We start from the raw sequence: 22,158 nt of genomic DNA, 5'->3' as shown, positions 1-22,158 counted from the left end.
ACTCGTAATACGGCTGGTGGTATATCCGTCACATTACCGTCACTTTTGGGACGGATTAACACTCCTCCAAAGTTAGAATAACCCCCTTATTAGGATCTTAGTTCTCAGTGAATTTTTTTTTTTAATCTTTCTGTATTGGCTTCATAATACAACGGGACCTCTTCAATAGTCCAAGCTAACTAGTCTGGGGATACACCTGGCAGTTCGAATATACAAATCACGTCATGTCATATCACAGTATTGAAGAATAAACCAGTACATTCATACATACATTCCCACCTACTAATAATTAAAATCTCACAGTATCAAAGAGTCTCCCTTATCCTCAAACACAGATCTACTTCAAGCACATATATTGTGCAACCAGTGTCATCTGCATCATATCTGATTCCTATAATTGCCATTCTACGCCTACCTTGACAAATCTTACCAGCATGAAGACCTCTCAGGTCAAAATTCATGGCCTACATCTGTGTGCATGAAGTTCTTTTCAACACTTTAAATAAGGCAGGACAGACTTAACAATCAATCCAATAAGGCAGGCTCAAAAGCACAAAGCACATCATACTCTGTTTCAGTATTAGTGAACAAAGCAATCCATAAACACATACATTTACACATAGAAGTGTCACTAGAGTTGTCTCCAGCATATACCATTCCATCTTTATTCCCCAACTGTCAGTGATCTATTTCCCCTATTGCCCAAGAACCTTCTTCCCCTGCCCTCAATATACATCTTTGTAAATACTTTGATTTTTCATAACTTGCAATGCACTATCACTCATGCAAAGCACAGAGGTGATGCTTTTATTCAAACATAATTTTTCATGTACTGATAATAATCAAATATGGAACTTGTTTGTAAATGTGGTTTTACTTTTCTTTTTTTATGTAATCAGAAAACAGTGTGCTGCACAGCTAAATGTATACATTGTACAAAACCTAAAACGTAATGTCCGGGCAATAGTGGAAAGGCCAGATAACTAGTGCCCATCAAGGCACTGTATACCTTCTCTCCTTGTAAAGGCGACTGGAGACCTTTGAAAGTGGTGGAACGTAATACTTGCCTTTAATTGTAGCAAAATAACATAGTGAGTGAGCCAAACTTCCCCTAGGCATGGCATATGGGCAACCGTTTGTCAAAAGTTACCTTTAGAATGTCAAGGTCAGGATTTTGTCATGGTTGCCCCTTCAACATTCACAAGTTGAACTCCCCTATTCCAAAACTTACCTCCAATATGCCAGTGCTGGCATTTTGCCACTGATCCCCCATGCCTAAAAGTTCCTTTGTTATGCCTGAGACAGAACACTTACACAGGAGTCCCATGCCAAGAATTACCACCAGTATTCCGGTGTCATCAATTTGCCATGGCTGTCCTATATGCCATGCATTACATCTTGTATGCCAGTACCATTATCTTGTTACAGGTGCCTGCTGTGCTGTCTCCATTATTCCAGCAGCAGCGTTTCGCCATAGGTGGCTCTATAAGCCAAGAACTACCTTCTGTATGGTATGTCTAATGGCAACCTCAAAAACATCACACCATATTCTCACTCATGATTACTTGCATTCACTCACTCACACTCATTCTCCACTCTTACCCTCACTCATTCATTATCATCCACTTGCACTCATTCATTCTCACTCACTATTTTGCACTCACTTTTACTCTCATTCACTGCAATGGACTTGCTTTTATGCTTACTCTCAGACATTCATCCGTACTCAAAATCACTTATTCTCACTCACTCTGAACCACTCATTCTCACTCAATCTGACCCATCCATCTCACTTACTACTTCTCACTCCCAATCACTCACAAATACAGGGACACACAATCACACATTCTTGCGCTCTCTATCACACACATTCTAACCGGCACACATGCATACACACAACATAAATTTAAAAGCATTTTCTGGTCCCGGTCCAGCTCCCAGTGCTCAACTTCTAATATTCATTGTTAGTGTGGTAGAAAATATGCAAAAAATCATGAAGAACTGAGCCATACAGTAAATGTTCCCTGTGCCTTTAGACTGATTTTGACCCCAATAGGCAGGAGTTGCAAAGATAATGCCAGCAGTTGCAGACAGCAAGCCAGGGGTCGCAGCTGCAAAACCTGCCCAACCCTAAATGACTTTCATGGATATCACTGCAAAGTATTGCGACTTAGAGAGGAGGCAGGGAAAAAGCTTGTAGTCCAATGCTGTCCTGAAAATGGACATGGTGTGGCACATTACTGCAGCTGCAGTATCTTGGGACACATTTCCCTGTTCCTTTTCCTCTGACTGCTGTCCCTTCTGAATGCCTAAAGGAAATATGCTAAATACTACCACTCACACTGCCTGACAACACAATTACCAAATCGCAGCCCTGTGGGTTGACCCATGATGTTAATGATACTGCACAGCCCATCGGGAGGAGAAGGTGGTACCAAGGGAGACCATGTACCAAGCGCTTGCTGGCCTCCATCGAAGTGGGAATTCATGCTGATTGCTGGACTTTGTTGCCCACAATTTTGCCTGTGCATCCCATTGGGAGGAGAAGGTGGGACCAGGGGATACCACATACAAAACACTTTCTGGCCTCTCAAATGCATTGGCCAAGAGCAGAAACGACTGCACCTGTCAGATCCCAGAGGAGGCTGGGAGCACTCGATTTTCATTTTAATCACAATAAATATTCTGCCTGGAACCAAGTGTGATCTACCGCACTCATGAGCGATGGAGAAAAGAGCATTTGTCAGAAGTACTAGCTCTGCTTACAAAGGTTTATCTGTTGGCAAAATGCTGGGAAAGGCGGTTGGTGTGACTAGTAATGAAATCACTCTCACTAAAAGAGCTCAGAACTGAGGTGGGCCCTGCTATTAATAATGGCTTGAGTCCGACTGCAGCCCTTGCTTCTAAATGCAAAAAAGGGTAGTCCATGACTCTTTACCCAAATGGTCTAACGCCTTGTCTCCTGTAGCATTGGCACAGAGTTTGGGCTATTAGAGGATTGCTGAATAAAATTTAGTACACTGCTGCAAGCCTGGTTGGCCCCTGTACTGGAATGACTGAATTGCATGGAGCCTCAACTCACTGCAATTTATGAGTTCATATTCTACCTCAACTGTCTCAGCTCCACCTTCTCAAAGGGTTCCAATCTCAGCGGGTCATAACAATCCATCATTGTCATTCATTACACTTACCATTTCCAAAGGTGCTCAACAAGAAGACCCTGGTCTCCATGCTGCTTTTTTTTAGCATACTGGATGAAGCAAGCCAGGAAAATATTCTGTCTTCTCACAACACCGCACCAAATATAGGATTGGCAGTCCAGGCGCATTTTGCCTAGAGTTTGGAAGCCAATATTGGGCCCTTGGGACTAGCAGCAATCTAGGGCTAGTGATGGGCTGAGAACAGAAAGTGTGGTAGCACTAACACCCAGTGAAACTGTCATTAATCTCCTCCCCCAGCTGCATGCCCTTACGTTACGATCTTAACTGGAGTTCCCACACTTAGGCAAGGCCAGACTGAATCTGTAGAACAACTATCTAATAAAGTTCTCCATTAGCTAGAGAAAAATAGGGGTCTCACCACAAATGATGATACACAGACGAACGTGTCCCATACAGTATGATGGCTTAGGCCTCACCGAATGACAGACAGGTGGAAAGTGATGTGGTGAGTTTTGGAAACCCAGCTTTTGTGACAAATTTGCATTAGTATCCCAAGTGTTGGGAGCTGTAACATGGGGGCATCACTACTGTTTCTCCCAGGTTAGTTCTGCAAGCCCTTTGTACAATCATGTGCACACTATTTGCCCTGTGATCATGTTATTGAGCAAGAGAATCAGATGTACCCTTTGAGAGCATGTCTTTGTTTGGCCCGTAGGTTTAAAGTACTTTCTGGCTCTACAACCATTGACTGCCATGTATAACAACCCAACACTGTTATCCAAAAGGTGACTGAGCAACCATGATAGAGATAAGTAATAAGTAATCACGACTGCTGGTAAAAACGCAAAAGGCACAAACTCGATTTGGATCCTGTCCTTGAATGTGGTGAGATCAAACCTAAGCTGCAGTCCTCTGACTGGTCCACCATTATTGAAGACTATAACATTTCTTTCTTTCAGGAAACTTCAAATTCTTCATGGATTGCTTATTAGGGTTTTTCTGTTACTCAATACCTGTTATCTCGTCCAGCTTGGGCTGAGCTACAGGGGATTTATCTAATTGGATAAAATTTTCTCTGAATATTGCAATTGAAGTGCTGGATTCTGGGAGTTCAGCATCCCAATTAACTTTATTCAAGGGGATGCATAATTTCCAGGTTTACCTAATTGACTTTTATAATAATGCATTTTTCCAACCAGTGGAATTTCAGCACTCCCCATTTGTTTGGATGTATAACCATTTTGATGGCTAGGAGTAGATCAGAACAGTAATTGCTATTCATAATACAATATGGGGATTTTAATGCTAATATTTGTGCCAACACAATAATTCATGGTCAGGCTAGATACTCTAACAATCATGTGGTCAGTCACAATAGAGGTGTAGAGTTGAATGACTTATGGTAGAACATGATTTGATCAACTTTCTGTGATACTTAAGAGAGGAAGGGCATAACCAAATGACTACCCCAGGGAAGGATAAAGCCACCACCACTGATTATATATTTGCATCTAGAAATCTGATGGACAGTATAATACACAGGGAGGTATTGAAAACTAGTTTGAGGATCATAACTCTTTCATAGCCTTTTTAAACATACCACTGTTTAAAACAATGCCTCCTGTTACATCTGCTGCTCAACCCAGGCCTATTGACAAAAGATTAGGACTATGTTGGAAGTTGAAAACCCAGGTTGTTTTTTGGGTATTTTACTTAGTATCAACCTAGAAGCCGTCCTATACTGTCTTAGGGACAATGCAAATAGCAAGACCTCACACAGGCTTGAGAGGACCCTAGCGCTCTTGTAAAACAAATACTTATGAAGCCTGTAAAGAAAATAACTGACCATCTAAAATAGTTTGACTCCAAATGCACCAAAACCAACAGGCACTTGAGGTCAGCTCTAAAGGCGTATCTCTGCATTCTCACCACGTTTGCGTCTGCGCGCAGGTGTTGCAAGCAAACACTGAAAATAATTAAACAAGAGTCTAATGATGCTAATTGGGAGCACTTGGTAGCTGCTTCTGAATTAAAACATTCATTAGAATTCTGGGCCACTGTTAAGGACTGCTACTATAGCTCTAATCAGGTAACCCCTTCACAGAAATGCTGCTGTGTGGGTTAACAGTTTTTCAGCAATATACAGGGTAATGGAGGGAGGATTTCCATCTACCTCCCTGTAACCTGGAGAAGCTGCCTCCCTCAATCTGATATTAACAATAGAGGTGGTTAAGGAAGCTACTTTAAATTTTAATTTAAATCTGCCCTCGTCATAAGGCACCTGGACCAGATGAATGCTGGCTGATTTAATCAAGTGTAATGTGGAATTATAGACACTGGTATTAACAAATTTACACACTAATCTGGATGGTAACAACCTCCCTAGCTCTTTGTCCTCCTCATAATAATACCAACCTTTAAGAAAAGCAGGAAGATCCCAGGTATTATAATCTGATATTGCTTATTGACACCTTAGTCAAGACCATCAGGAGAAAAGTATTTAATAGGGTATGTGCATGGGCCCACAGTAACATAATTCTACACCCTACTCAATAGGGGTATAATGGAGCAGTGTCTCAATCTCCATCTTACACTGGGTAACTATACCATTGTCAAGTGATACCCACTGGACCTAGAATTTATGTACCTATGAACAGCATTGCACTCAGTCAACTGCTCCAATTTGTGCCAGGTTTTACTGGAATTGGGCCTGGAACATGGATTAGTTTATTTCCAGCATATGCGTCATGGTAGCAAGGGTAGGATACAGGAATTCTGGGGAGCTTACAGAGGCATTGTTATTGGCAAGAGGTGTGAGTCATGACTGTGTGCTTTCCTGTTATTATTTATTTATATTATGCATTGACAACCCATCTTTTGGCAAACTCTTCATGTGATGGCTCTATCATTAGTGATGTATCATTGGTGACTCTACTGTATACAGATGACGCAGTGCTGATTAATCAAACACCTAATGCCTTGCATTTACTGCATTAGTAGATTTTATGTCTAGATTAGACCTCATGACAAACTTTGGAAAGGCCTACATTATGGTTTGCAGTCTATTATGGCAGGGAGTCCAAGCCATGGATCAAGCTGAATAACTTCCATTAATAATTCTTCATATTTAGGTATTTGTTCTGATTCTTCGGTTTTTGGGCTACGCACTTCTCCAATGGTCAGCTCAGGATTAGCGTTCTAGGGAAGTTTTTAATATGCTTTGACCTTTTGGGCGCATGGGTCTCATTCCTGATTTAGAAATTTATAAAAGCCAGGGTATCCCAACTATGGTCTATGGTGCTGGGGTGTGCGCCAATTTACAGACAGAGGAAAATAATTTTTGGAAGAAGGTGTTAACAATTCCACCAACAGCGCCTACTATATTGTGCATGGGGAACTGAGGCTTAGCCATTTGGAAGATCATATTAAATGGGCCCCAACAGCCTTGTGACTTTCAGGTTTAAGTAACCAAGAGGCATCCCTTAACCCTAAAAGGATTGCCTTAGTCTAGACAAGGCCCCCAGTGTTCCCTGGTTTGAAAATGTTTCCAAAACCCTAAAAACCATATGATTCTCCCATCTTTTTGAAGATCCATCTTTAATACTTGCTCAGGATGAGAAATTGTGAAAGCTCAGTGTTAGAAATGGGGGCTTTGGCTGTCAATCAGGTTACCCCCTGTCTAAGCAAGGACCCTCATTGCAGTCAGGGTAAAGGAGACTCACACTCAGTGAATCGCGTGGGCTCTCATTATTCTAAATGAGACTACTGGATTTCTAGGTAGCAGGATCTAGAACGGTGTGGGGGACTGAGTCTGACCCACGTATAAAGAACTCTGTCACCCTAAATCCGGGTTTTGCTCCGGCTAACTAGCAGTGCCTCATTTCTCCCATGTGGAAGGAATGATTTGGCAGCCGAGCGCATGACATCTTTGGAACTTCTCAGGGAAGTCGTGGTTACTCAGATCCAAACCAACTCTCTTATTTCCAATATGATCTCATATACAAATGACAAAGACAGTATAAGTTTTATATAATGTTTTTAATAAAACGACTGTATTTTAGATATTAAGGCGTGAGCCGCAATAACCAGAACGATACAACACAGTAGGATTGAAATAGTCACCAGGAGAGTAAAACATAAGAACAAAGCTATCATATTGTCTAACAGTTTCTACTCTCCCTCTGCTTGTTCTATTTAGAGCACAGCATGTTAAGCTTCTAGCTTGCCTATTAGAATCACTGTGGAGACATCAGCCCTCATACCTGAGCAAAGACCTGTGATCTTGGTTCAGCATCTGCAACGAGGCAGTCAGCGTCTAGTTGTGGTTCCCTGGTTGGAATCTCCCTCTTGTGTGTACTGGGACAAGGAAGTGATTTTATAACTAACATGTCATCGTGATCACAAAATGTCCCTACGCAGGAATGCCAAGTCTAAACTCCTACCACGTCTATCAGCAATGTAACAGACTGTATCCTTGACTGAAGCACAGAGTAAATATGTTATGGAGAACTCCAGTGCTGAAGTAGGCAAAACAGTGTGATATGAATAAAAAAAACACTGTAGAACTGGCTATTTGAAAAATAACAGTACGAAGCCTAATAAAAAGCATGTAGAGCAAAGTGCACAGAGGCTCTAAGCTGTCAGCAAATGAATAAAATATATTCAGGGCAAAGTGCACAAAGGCCTAAAGCCTGAAGCTAAAGCGCAATGAATACGTAAAACTAACCACACTACACCTACTCATCCCCTTGGTAGCTTGGCACGAGCAGGCAGGCTTAACTTCAGAAGCAATGTGCAAAGTATTTGTACCAACACACACAGTAAAACATTGAAAACACTACAAAATGGACACCACACCAGTTTAGAAAAACAGGTAATATTTATCTAAATCAAACAAGCCCAAAACAACAAACATCCAACATACACAGGTCAAGATATGAATTTTCAAAAAAATAAAAGTTTTAATCCTTAGAAAACAGTGAGAATGATGTTGTTACACAAAGTACCTGGTTAGCGTAACAAATAAAGCCGCACAGGGGAACATGTGTTTTAAAAGGGTAGCGATACATCGCTTCCTTACTCGCAAGTGAGGCCTTGCGTCGTTTCCTTCTCTGGTCGGATTGGTGATGCGTCATTTTTTTCCCTCACAAGAGAGCGATGCGTTGATTTGCAGACAGGGCACCTCAGATCCGCAGTCGGGTTTACGTTGCTGTCCAGGGACGATGCGTGGAAAATCCGGTTGCACGGTATCAGAAAATCACGGTGCGTGGGGTTAGCGTCATTAACAGCCTCCGTAAGCAGATGTTGCACATCATTTCTCCAGCCGCGATGCGTCGATCTACCAGCCGCGATGCAGGTGGAGCGTCGATTTCTGCTGTGAAGCCAGCTGCGCGTCATTTATCAGCTGCGTTGCAGAAGGTGTGTCGAAAATAGAATTTCCCTTAAGGACGTTGTGTGTGTGGATTTTCAGTTCTTGTCTGCCATCTTTACCTTTCAAGGGCCCAGGGACTGGATATGGCACCACTTGGCAGGGCAGGAGTCTCAGCAGAGAGTCCAGGTGCTGGCAGGGGAAGGGTTTGATGGCCCTCAGACTTCAACAACAGGAGACAAGATCAGTTCAAGCCCTTGGAGATTCTTCTCAAGCAGGAATGCACAGCAAAGTCCAGTCTTTGTCCCCTTTCACAGGCAGTAGCAGTAACTGCTGGATAGCCCATCAAAGCATAGTCACAGGCAGGGGCAGCAGATTTCCTCACCTCTTCTCCTTGGCAGAGGTTCCTCTTGATTCCAGAAGTGATCAAATTTTCAGTGGTTTTGGGTTCACTACTTATACCCCTTTCTGCCTTTGAAGTAGGCAAACTTAAAAGGAAAGTGTCTCCTGTTTGTAACATTCTGCCTTGCCCAAGCCAGGCCCCAGACACACACCAGGGTGTTGGATATTGCATTGTGTGAGGGCAGGCACAGCCCTTTCAGGTGTAAGCGGCCACTCTTCCTTTCCCACCAGCCCAGATGGCTTATCAGGATATGCAGGCTACACCCCAGCTACCTTTGTGTCACTGTCTAGAGGATAGGTGCAAACAGTCTAACTATCATACTGACCCAGACAAGGAATCCAAAAACAGGCAGAGTAATAGAATGGTTTAGGCAGGAAAATGCCTGCTTTCTAAACGTGGCATTTTCAACACACTGCCTAAAAACAACCTTTACCAAAAGATGTATTTTTAAATTGTGAGTTCAGGGACCCTAAACTCCAAATTTCTATCTGCTCCCAAAGGGAATCTGCACTTTAATAATATTTAATGGCAGCCCTATGAGAGAGATAAGCCTTGCACAGTGAAAACCGAATTTGGCAGTATTTCACTGATAGGACATAAAAAACACATTAGTATATGCCCTACCTTTAACATACACTGTACCCTGCCCATGAGGCTACCTAGGGCTTACTTTAGGGGTGCCTTACATGAATAAAAAGGGAAGGTTTAGGCCTGGCAAGTGGGTACACTTGCCAAGTCGAATTGGTAGTTTAAAACCGCACACACAGACACAGCAGTGGCAGGCTGAGCCATATTTACAGGGCTACTTATGGGGGTGGCACAACCAGTGCTGCAGGCCCACTAGGTAAGTAGTAATCTTTATTGTTTAGTTAATAAAAACCATAACAATCAATGCATTGTATACAATATATAAAATTCTGTAAAAAGAAGGACAAACAAAAGGAGAAAATTCTATAAAATCTTTGAAATAAATATACAACTAAAGTGCGATGTGCCAGATTTTTTGATAGCTTGCAATTCTAAAGCAGTCGAGGGACGGAGTGACAATTAAACCAACTTTGCAAACACTTAATGCCCATGGTGTGGTTGATGTTACATGCTAACTCAATGTGTACATCCCAGGGACCTGCTGTTGCGCCTAAGGGCTTCTCTTTTACCTTTTTAACTGAGTTATCTTAAAATATGTCCTTCCACGTGCTATAACATTGTCAAAACTTTAATACGCGAAAAATAAATGAACGCCTAAAAATTAGCCAACTGTCAGCTAAGGTGTGTCCTAAATAGCAAGTTTCCGTTTGTGGGCCAGACAGTCAAAAATTTGATGAATCTGCAGATTGACTGTGGATCGTGAGGGTCAAACATTGACATCACTGCTGGCCGAAAGGAACGAGTCCCATTCCTCTCGAAAACTGGTTTTAACAGTTGTCGTCATGCTTCCTTTAAGCCTGGGCAAATGCAAATCAGATGGACCATGTCTTCCTTGGGACCTTTACATAACCTACAGGAAGATTCTCCTCCATTCTTCCATGACGGTTGGTCCCCTCTGGATGGTAGAGCTCATAGATGAAGAGCCAGAAAACGACACTTGATATGCAGTGCGAAAGTTGAGATCAGATATTATGATGGCGCCTAGGCTGTATAAGTGTGCATAAGAAGCCAGGCGTGCGAGCATTGTGCAAATTTAGATTTATCAGCTAGAAAGGGCTGCAATCCTATTTCCCTTTTTAGCGCTCGACACAACAGTGGATATGAGATGCTGGAGTCCCACAGGTGCATAATTTCTGTCTCTTGCAGAGAATTATACAGAAACCTTTTGTAAACTGATTTTGAATTGTTGCTCACTAAGGGGGTCATTCTGACCCTGGCGGTCATGGACCGCCAGGGCCAACGACCGCGGAAGCACCGCCAACAGGCTGGCGGTGCTTCCGGGGGCATTCTGACCGCGGCGGTAAAGCCGCGGTCAGAAAAGGGAAGCCGGCGGTTTCCCGCCGGCTTCCCGCCAGCTTCCCGCTGCCCCAGGGAATCCTCCACGGCGGCGCTGCAAGCAGCGCCGCCATGGGGATTCCGACCCCCTTCCCGCCAGCCTGGTTCTGGCGGTTTTCACCGCCAGAACCTGGCTGGCGGGAACGGGTGTCGTGGGGCCCCTGGGGGCCCCTGCAGTGCCCATGCCACTGGCATGGGCAGTGCAGGGGCCCCCTAACAGGGCCCCACATAGATTTTCAGTGTCTGCGTGGCAGACACTGAAAATCGCGACGGGTGCAACTGCACCCGTCGCACCCCTTCCACTCCACCAGCTCCATTCGGAGTCGGCATCCTCGTGGAAGGGGATTTCCCTCTGGGCGGGCGGGCGGCCTTCTGGCGGTCGCCCGCCAGCCCAGCGGGAAACTCAGAATGACCGCCGCGGTCTTTTGACCGCGGTACGGTCTTCTGGCGGTTCCCACGAGGCCGGCGGCATCCGCCGCCGGCGGGGGTCAGAATGACCCCCTAAATGCCATAAAGCCATGACTAGGGGGCTAGTCATATTTTTACTTATTTTGTACCAGGACTTAATTGTATACACTTTCCTGCCCAACTGCTGTTGTATTAGGCCAAATTCTAGCCTGACCTGTGCAGGAGAAGCAGAGCGAGGAAGTTTAAAGACCTGCTTATAGGTTTTTATTTGTTGTTGGTCCAGTAGCAGGGCGTCTTTCCCATATAAAGCTTTTCTTCCATATGTAGTGGCTGGGAGGAATTTGGCCAACATAACAGACAGTAACGGCCTTTTAATCTTTTTGCTAGGGTACAGAGAGAAAACGTTAAAGCTTTGCACTTCTGTGGAATGTAGCACTTCTGCGGCGCGAGATTGGCCTTATTGTCTATAATGATGCCAAGGTATTTATAGCAGCAAGTTGTTTCAAGGGTAATGCCATTCAACTTTATATTGTTAGCTAGATTCAGAGGACATCCCATGGACATGATTTTGGTCTTTGAGGTGTTAACTTCTAATTTGTTTGTCTTTGCGTATTCACCTAAAGTAGTGACCAACCGCTGCAGCCCTATTTTCGTGTGGCTTAGCAGAACAATATTGTCAACGTATGAAAGGTGTGATAGGGACAGACTTCCCATCCTTGGAAAGTGTGAGCTGGTTGCGTCCAGCTTCGAGGAGAGATTTGCCGTGAAAAAGTTGAAGAGGTGCGGGGCCAAAACACAGCCCTGTTTTAGTCCTATATTTGTCGGTATCCTCCTAGAAATTTTTGAGCCATCTGCTACCTTGACCTGCAACCAAGTTTTGTCGTATAGCATTTCTATGCATCTGAGAGTTCGCTCTTACAGGCCCCACCTTCGCAATTTGCTCCAGAGAAGTGCTCTATCCACTCGGTCAAAAGCACTTTTGAAGTCCACGAAACATGAATATTGTTTTTTCTTTGAGCATTTTGCTCGGTTGGCAATGTCTCCTAGTGTGAGAATGTTAATCACTGCACCATATCCCTTCCTAAAACCAGTTTGATTCAAAGGAACCAGGGTATTTGAGTTTGACCAATTGAGCAGGTCGGCCAGGACTAAGGTGGTGAAGTATTTGGCCTTGCTGTCAATTAACGCTATCAATCTGTAACTGGTTGGGTTTGCTCTACAACCCCCCTTGTATATTGGGTTAATGATGGATCCTCCAACTTTCTGGAATGATTGTGTTCCACTCCACTTCAGTATACAGGATTGACAGTGTTGTTGACCAATATTCAGGATCAGCCTTAAAGACAGCTTGCGGAAGACCATTAGAACCAGGGGCCCCGTCCCTCCGACCCTTCCTGATGGCTAGGGTGACGTTCTTGGCGCTAAACCCTGTCCGCTTTGACTGACGTCTGTGAGTTTAATTGACTCCTTCCGAAGCTGATTTACTTCAGATGAGGGTGGTTTTAAAGAAAATGTTGGCAAGGTATTCCACCCATTTTTCTTCTGGGACTGATGTGAAGTTTATTATTCTTACCTGTGGCCAATTCCATTCACTGTTGTCCAAAAGGCCCTTGAAATGGCCTTCCTTGAATTATGAAGTAATTTGAGCCAGTCTAGTCTAAGGTTGCCCCTCAATTCCTTCCTTAGTTCTAAAATGTTTACTGGTAGGTTTGAAGACCTTGCCTGATTATTATATGGCAATTGACGCCTGGCGAGGCCAAGAGAGGGTACTGACCGAAGTAAGCTGGCCCACGCTTCCACTGTTGATAGGTCCTGGCATATTGCCAATTGAAGCAAAGATTTTATGTTTTTACACAGCCTTGGTAATGAAGTATCCGACCAGATTAGGCGGTTTAGGTTGATAGATGTTATTGTTCCTAGTTCCTTTTTAGCTGGAAGAAGGCACGGAGCATTCGAAACGAGTTCTGTGTGCTGATATGAGTGGTCATTGTGGAGAGTAGGTTTAATTTTAAATTTGCTAACATGAGCTAGCAAAGGAAGTGACACGGCTGTATAGTCTATTATTGTCGCGGACTTTGTGCTATGATGAGTGAAGCTTGGCGGTACGTCATCGTTGATCCTGCCATTTAGTACCCTCATACTCATGTGCTCTAGTGCCTCTACCAGTTGTTTACCCCTTGAGTCCAGTCTTTTCTGCGCTGGCAATATTTGCAGCGGCACTGACCATATGGCATTTTCAGCTGCCAGTTGCTCATCCGGTTCTGGAGTGTGCATTAAGTTAGCATTAAAGTTGCCTGTCACTAATATGTCCCGTGCTGGATTGGCACATCTTATCTCTTCCACCTTATTCAGTAGTTCATCAAAGAGCCGTACTTTCCGATTTTTCCATGGATGGGCATAGACATTAAAAATGACTAGCGGGCATGCTGATTATTACTAAAGGTGATTTTAATGGCCTACAAGTTGGTCTTTGAGAAAGCCAACTGCTCTGTTGATACAAGAAGTGCTGTTGAAATGTATGTGGCTAGACCACCACTTGGCCTACCTGATTTCTTTGATTTTTTGGCACTAATGTGGTGTAGTAAGTAGCCTCATAATTCGATCGGGTCCTCCAGCCAAGTTTCTTGTAGTAGGTTTATGGAATAATTGCAACTAGCCATTGCTGTGAACCCATCTGCTATGATAGTTTTTGCACCAACGATGTTCCAGGACATTATGGTGACAGCCAAACTTTGATCTGTATTTACTGCATTTAATGCGCTAGGTCAATTATTTTTCCTCATATTTAAAGTGTGAGCCATCCATCTCCATTCATCTCGCTCTCCCTTTAGTACAGTTGGGGGGCCACTGTTGGTTCTTGAGTTGGGTACCTTCCATTTAAACTGCCTTTGTTCCTGTTCCCCGGATTCCGGGCCCCCTATGAATTCAAGGGCCGTTGGCAATTTTCCTCTAGAATTTAACAATAGGGGAAAGGGATAGCGTTGACTGGATGGTTCTGATAACCGTATGCCCCAAATTTCGAATTGCTGTTTGACTGCCATAATTAATGTAACAATATCACTTGTTCTCCACATTGTTAGTGTTTGCTCCAGCCCATTTTGAGCACTGCCAGTGAGGAATTTCATCGATGACAAGTCTGCGGATACAATTTTCTTAGTTGATGGGAACTCGCGAGAAGCCTCTGAATGTTACCCCTATTTAAGCTGTCTTGATGGCCTCGTGATTTACATTGCGGGGTAAAAAGGATCTGCCTTAATTCCCAATCGTTCTCGGTGGCATGAGTGGATTGTAATTGATGGGGGTGATCGGTATTTCTCTGTGACGATGGCCTTCTCAACTGGCCCCCCTCCGGCTGACTACTATGTGATACCCTATCTAATATGGGTGTTTGTTTGATTGAGGAAATTTTGTTTAAGAAAATGGTTGCCGAAGTTTGGCTATTATGAAACGTAACTTTAGTTTTTATTAGCCCTTGATTGTTTGTAATTGTAACCACCGTAGAGGGGTGGCTGTGACTTGGGCTTGTTGTCTGGTGCTCTTCACTGCTGATGTTACTATTGCCAGATTGCGAGCCGTAAGCTGAGAGGGAGAGTTTATGAGTCTGACTTATGGACTGTGCTTTTGCCTCAACAGTATTTTTTCTTGAGAGTGGTTTGTGGTTTGATTGATTGCCCGACATTGTATTTGGGGAAATTTCTATGACTTGCGTAGCGCCTGCTTGGGTGCAAGATCCTTTCCATGGGTGTAACTTGAGGCTCGACATGATGCCTGCTGTGGTACCCGGGTGGGGGGGGGTTGCTGCGAATTGTGTGGCAGCTGCGTGCGAAGTGGTGGTTTGGCAAGGTGATGCTTGGGTCACTAGTTGCTTCTTGTTCCTACCGAATAGAGTGACGGCTGATGCCGCTGTGTGTGGGACGTCCTTTGGTTTTAGTATTCCAGCTGTTATTGACCATGGTTGGTCCTTTCTCTGTATTAAAGCGTCTGGTTGGTTTGAAGATTTTTCGCTACTCATGTGTGTTTCTTCCGTTGGACACCTCTGTCGGGGTGCCTGGTCCAGAACTTCCCTCACCCTCAACTCCAAGGCGTGTGGGTTAGACTGAAATTGTACTGTCGACTGAGACATTTTGTGGACAGCTGACTTTGGTGAAGCGGCAGTTGGTGACAGACCTAAACCATTGACTGCCCCAACCCTTGTGGCTTTCCCATAATTTGGGGCCTTCTGATTCCCTAAAGACCCAGAATCTTGGGTTTGGAACACCGAAAATATTGGGTAAAGATTATCATTAGAAGGTTTGGCACATGTTTGTTTCCTTGCCTTCCTGGCTCGCTTTTTTTGTCTCTTAGTTAGGGGTTTCGGTTTTCGAGCTAGGCACTCGTTTGTACTCTCAGAATTAGTGGGCACTATTTCTTTCAGTTGTGGCGATTCATCCGTATTAATTGAGTATATACCCTGGGTGTTTGCCTCTTTTTTTGTAGGACTACTTTCCGCCAAACCTGGTGTCTTTTGAAGTATGACTATATCACCTGAATCGTAGTTTGTATTGTTGAAAGTTGCTTGATCGATATTGCTTGTTTTAACTTTCAGCAGTATCTCTGTTAAAATAGTTGGTGACAGACCTAAACCATTGACTGCCCCAACCCTTGTGGCTTTCCCATAATTTGGGGCCTTCTGATTCCCTAAAGACCCAGAACCTTGGGTTTGGAACACCGAAAATATTGGGTAAAGATTATCATTAGAAGGTTTGGCACATGTTTGTTTCCTTGCCTTCCTGGCTCGCTTTTTTTGTGTCTTAGTTAGGGGTTTCGGTTTTCGAGCTAGGCACTCGTTTGTACACTCAGAATTAGTGGGCACTATTTCTTTCAGTTGTGGTGATTCATCCGTACTAATTGAGTATATACCCTGGGTGTTTGCCTCTTTTTTTGTAGGACTACTTTCCGCCAAACCTGGTGTCTTTTGAAGTATGACTATATCACCTGAATCGTAGTTTGTATTGTTGAAAGTTGCTTCATCGATATTGCTTGTTTTAACTTTCAGCAGTATCTCTGTTAAAATAGTTGGTAACGTGCTTAGTTTATCTATTACTGGGCCACAGTTGCAAAAGGCTTGCTGTTGACTAGATATTTGCTCCAATGGCCGAATGGCCAGCAGATCCAACTTACGATTGATGTCGGCGATGTGTATTGCCATAAGCTTCAATAGGTCCATTTGTAAGTCAAGCTTATCTGATTGCATGTTAAGAGCTGTCGTTGAAGTATGTAAAGCATTTAACAGTGAGGCATGTTATCGAGTGAGATCTTCCATTTCGCTGCTCAGGTAACCTGCATGAGAGGAACTTTTAGATTTTTTTTTACCTTCTCTATTGATAGTCTCCAGGGGAGAAATAGTCAGGTTGCTTCTTGCCATTGCTTCGACGTCATGTTGTAGTTTGCTTATAGCACTTGAAATTTCCATAATTGAGTTAGGCGGCCTTTCTTGTTGCGATATAGAGGAACTGTATTCGGTGATACCCACCAGTAGTGGTTTGTTTAAATACTGATCTTTAGGGTTCATTAGGTCAAGGGTTTTTAGGTCCAGTGCTTCACCTAGATCTTTGTTGTTTGTTATTGAGAGTGACTGCAACCAAGAGTCTTCCATTATTCCTGTAGCTTCAAAACCGATGTCCAATCTCTCATTGCTCCCCTGGGTATTAAGATTTGACCGCGGGATGGGGGTCGATTGTTGGTGCATTTCCTCATGCACAATGTTGTTGTGTACCTCTATCGAGATACCTGTGGAGAGTAGAAGCTCTGTGTTACTAGGGTTAATAGATGCGTACTGCTGTTGGTCACTTTGAGAAGATTCCCTCTTTTGAACATGAACCTGAGCTGTGGTCACAATACTGCCCGCCTGCAGGTTTTTACACACTGTTGGGCTGCTGGCGACCCTGGAGATGTTTGGTCGTTTATGAGCTGTGCGGTCATTATGTACTTCGGGAGCCAGACGCTATGAAGCTTCCTGGATGGGTGAATCGGCCCCTAATTGTTGAGTGGGGTTTGTTGACACCTCGAGCCTCAACTGCCCAGTGGCCATTGGTTGTGGAACCAAAGGGGTTGGCAGGCCCACGTCGGTGTCAAGATTTGAGAAGAAGGCTGCGGCTGGATCTTTTAGAAAGGCAAACTTGTTGGAAACTCCTGTTTTCTTGAGGTAGACCTGCAAAGGAGTGAGGGGCGATGCCTGCTGATCTGGCCTACTACTTTGCGGGCTCTGTGCAGAGCAATTTACCTTTCTTTGCACCCCCCTTTGAGGTCTTGAAGTTTTGACTTTACCCTTTGTTGGCAGCCTGCGGCGTCCTGATCTCATGGCTGCGTTCTCTTAGCCCAGATTTCTGCGGGAGGAACACAATTTGCTTGAGACTGATGGACTAGAGTTGATGACCTGAGATGCTCGGTGAGCGGGGCACCCGGGACTCTTACAAGTCGCACCCGGACCTGGCAGGGCTGCTTCCGTGTGGCCCCGGTGCACTCTCTCTGCTGCAGTTTACTAAGACTGCTGCGCTCACCCTGGCTGGAGGAAGATGGATGGATCCTGCCAAAGGTTGGTAGGTAAGGTGATGCAGCAGCAAGCTGCGACACCTGAAGAGTTGGACTCCTCAGGAACGAGGTGTTGTCAATATTAGGTGCTATTGGTGAGTGGGGCACACAGGGCACCCACAGGCTGCACCCAGACCTGGCTGGGCCGCTTCCGTGCTGCCCTGGTGAACTCACACCGCAGCCGTTAACTAACACAGCTGCGCTTACCCAGCCCTCTCCTGGCCAGCAGTGCAGTTTGAAGGATTCTTAATGCAGGTTTCCTTTTTTGATTGTTTGATTGTTGAAAAATGGTTTAGGATGACATAGAGTTGGCTAGATGGGCGCAAGCCAGGCGAGAGGAGAGTGAGGGGAGGGTGAGGGAAGGGGAGAGGAGAGGGGGACCCTGGAGGAGAGGGAGACGAGGCTAGAGGGAGAAGACGGAGGGGATATGGTGATAGTGATGGAGCCCCAGGCAGGTGGTTTGGGGAGACGGACTCCGGGGGAAGGTGGCGCGCAGAGGCAGGGGATCACGCAGCCACACTGCCAATCCCCCACCACGCTTTAGGCGCGCTCCAAAACCCGGCCTCATCCACCACCAACCGGCCACGACCTCTGACCACCACCCTGCACGCCTCACCACTCCTCACCACTCCTCACCACTCCTCAACAGGCCCCACCCACTGACAGGAACTACCAAGGCCCCCTGCCCCTGCAATGCCTCGACCCTCCTACCTCACTCACCGTTGGTACGCCTGCACCCACCAAGAGTCCCACGTGATTCCGGTCCTACTGGTCCACTGCCTGGCTCCTAGATAGCCAAAGTGGCTTCGGGGTTCTCCCCTCCTAGTTATTCTGGCTTGCCTGCCACTACCGGCGTGGAACCAGGCCTGGAATAGGCATGAGCCTTGTGTGCCTCACGTTGCTTGCTCGGACTGCGGGCAGGCGGAGGGAGCACAGGCCTCAACGGCTCCCTTCCCCTTCCGCACCTTTCAGAGCAACAGATGGGGCTTCGGCGTTCGGGAGGACGGACGCGCTGAGACGTGACTCCTCCTCCTTCCTTCTCCTTCTCCTTCCGGTTCAGGGGACGGGAGCAACACCAAATGGCGAGAATTCTGTACCGAACGTACACATGAGCCACTAGAGGACACCCAGTCAGCTGGGACTCGGATCAACTGAACGCCCAGCTGTCTTCCTCTTGCGCAGAGGGACAAGAGCAGCATACACGGACCCAGATGAGCCGTCTTGAGTTCAGCCGAGTATCTACTGTCTGCTTCTGTCCCACTAGTAGCATTTGATTTTCAGGCCCTGGGCACCTCTAGTGCACTGTACTAGAGACTTACTAGTAAATCAAATATGCCAATCATGGAAAGCTGATAACACATGCATTTTACATAGGAGTACTTGCGCTTTAGCACTGGAAAGCAGTGGTAAAGTGCTCAGATGTTGGAGGCTGGCCTGGCTTATAGTGGGTACCTGATGGTACTTACACCTTGTGCCAGGTCCAGTTATCCCTTATTAGTAGATTAGTAGTGTTCTAGCAGCTTAGGCTGATAGAGGTAGCTATAGCAGAGCAGCTTAGGCTGAACTAGGAGACATGCAAAGCTCCTACAATACCACTTATATCATATAGCACTATATCATAAGAAACACAATACTCAGAGTTACTAAAAAGAAAGGTACTTTATTTTAGTGACTGTGAGAAAACAGGGCTGATTGCAGAGGCCCCCCAACTTTTTGCCCCCATTTTCAACTTTTTGCTGGTGTTTTCCTGACTCTGATGGTGCCCTGGGTACTGCTAGGTGCACTGCTGAGGTGCCCAGTGTCATTTTAAAGCAGGCCTGCCTTGCTGGCTGCTTTTAAATTAAAGTTATATGCAAATTCGACTTTGGAATTAAAAGTAGTTCCACAGTCTTAAACTACCTTATTTTTACATATAAGTCACCCTTAAGATGTGCCCTATGCGCCCCTAGGGCTGGGTGCCATGTAACTATAAGCAGGGACTTTATAAAAATAGTTTTATAAGCCCTGGTGAGGTAAAAACAGCCAAATTCGTTTTTCCCTCATTGTAGTAAATGGACTTCATAGGCTAGAATGGGGAGACTTTATTTTAATTTTTAAAGTCTCCTTAAATGATGCATACCAAGAATTTGGTATCAAATTAATTGTTGTAATAAATCCCACAACTTCCAGTTGTGGGATTTAATATAACTTGTTCAGGTAAAGAGTTTTAAACTTTACCTGAAAAGTTGTCAATTTCAGCCCTGCATTGTTTTTGCTGCTGTGCTCTGATTGGCCAGCCTCTAGCAGCTTGGCCAAGCTGCCTTGATGAGGTGTGAAGTGGCCTGGCTTCCCACAAAGGAATGTGCCTGTGGGAAGGAATCTCCCCTCAGCAGATGGTGAGGCAGGAAGGGGGAGGGCTGCCAAACTGGTCTTCTAAGGCAGAGAAGGACATTTGGAGCAACCAGCAACACCCCCACATCCTGCAACCCCAGACAACTAAGTGCCCCCTTGATTAGATTAGGAGAGGGCAGGAGAGGGGTGTGTTTATGATTTTTGGCCACACCAGTGGGTGGGCTCAGCCAGATTTAACCTCCAAAAATCTGATTCAGCCATGATGGATTTTTGGAGGATGTTGCTTCCTGGGATTGATTTTTGCCACACTTCCCAGGAAGTGGTCATCACAGGGGGAAGGACCCTGCACCTGATTGGAGAACCAGGACCCCCCTGCTTTTCACCCAGGAGCAAGGATAAAACTGACAGACCTGTACCCACACCTCAGTTCCCTACCACATCCAACAAGGAAGAACAACAGAAGAAGAAGGACTGCCCTGCTGGACCCCTGGCCTGCACCTGGAACCTGCACTCAGAAGGACTGCACCAGCTGCACACTTGGGCTTCACCACAAGAAGGACTTTGCCTGGCTGCAACTGGTTCAAGGAGGGACTCCCTGTTTGCTACAGGTGAAAAATTGCTATCCAGAGTCCCCTGCACCAACTCCTGAAGAAAGCGACCAGCTGACCACTGTCCAGTGGCCAAAAAGGAGTTTGTGCCAGGAGCAATCTGGGAGTTGTAGTCCGCACCCACCAAGGACCATCTCAGAACTTCTGGACCCTTGGGGTGAGCTGTGGACCCCAAAAGAACCTTAAAAGGACATCTGGGAGAAGCCCCAGAAGTTTGGAGAAGTTTGGACAACTTTTGTAAAAAAGCTCCATAGAGGGACCGACCCACCAGCGGCAACTCTAGCCGGCTTGCCTCAACCGCGACCCGGCCTGATTTGCTGGTTCGTCCCGGTAAAGAAAATCTCTGAAAAAGAGACTAAGGGGGTTATTACAACTTTGGAGGAGGTGTTAATCCATCCCAAAAGTGACGGTAAAGTGACGGATATACCACCAGCCGTATTACGAGTCCATTATATCCAATGGAACTCGTAATACGGCTGGTGGTATATCCGTCACTTTACCGACACTTTTGGGACGGATTAACACCTCCTCCAAAGTTGTAATAACCCCCTAAGTCCGAAGGTAAAAAGTTGACCGGGACCTCCCAGTCAGCGTATCCGAGGAGGGCTCCATGGACGTCGGATCAAGATCCAGGTTTACCCCGGACGAAGGATTTTCACCTAGAAAAAACGACTAAGTCCGAAGGTAAAAATCTTCACCGAGGATTCCAGCATCGCGTAGCCGGAGAAGGGCTCCAGGAGGTCGGATTGGACTGGCAGGTTCGTCCAGCTGAAGAAAATCTTCGAAAAAGAGACTAAGGCGGTCATTCTGACCGCGGCGGGCGGCGGTCGCCGCCCGGCATGCGGTTGCCGCCGAATGACCGCCCCGCGGTCAAAAGACCGCAGCGGTCATTCCAACTTTCCCGCTGGGCCGGCGGGCGACCGCCAAAAGGCCGTCCGCCGGCCCAGCGGGAAAGCCCCTGCAACGAGGAGCCGAATGGAAGCAGAATGGAGCCGGCAGAGTCGGCGGAGTTGCAGGGGTGCGAGTTGCAGGGGTGCGACGGGTGCAGTTGCACCCGTCGCGATTTTCACTGTCTGCTAAGCAGACAGTGAAAATCTGTATGGGGCCCTGTGAGGGGGCCCCTGCACTGCCCATGCCGCTGGCATGGGCAGTGCAGGGGCCCCCAGGGGCCCCACGACACCCGTTCCCGCCATCCTGGTTCTGGCAGTGAAGACCGCCAGAAACAGGCTGGCGGGAAGGGGGTCGGAATCCCCGTGGCGGCGCTGCAAGCAGCGCCGCCATGGAGGATTCCCTGGGCCAGGGGAAAACCGGCGGGAAACCGCCGGT

Source organism: Pleurodeles waltl, chromosome 10 (genome assembly GCF_031143425.1).
Source record: "Pleurodeles waltl isolate 20211129_DDA chromosome 10, aPleWal1.hap1.20221129, whole genome shotgun sequence".
NCBI lineage: Eukaryota > Metazoa > Chordata > Amphibia > Caudata > Salamandridae > Pleurodeles > Pleurodeles waltl.
This window is presented reverse-complemented; position numbering follows the sequence as displayed.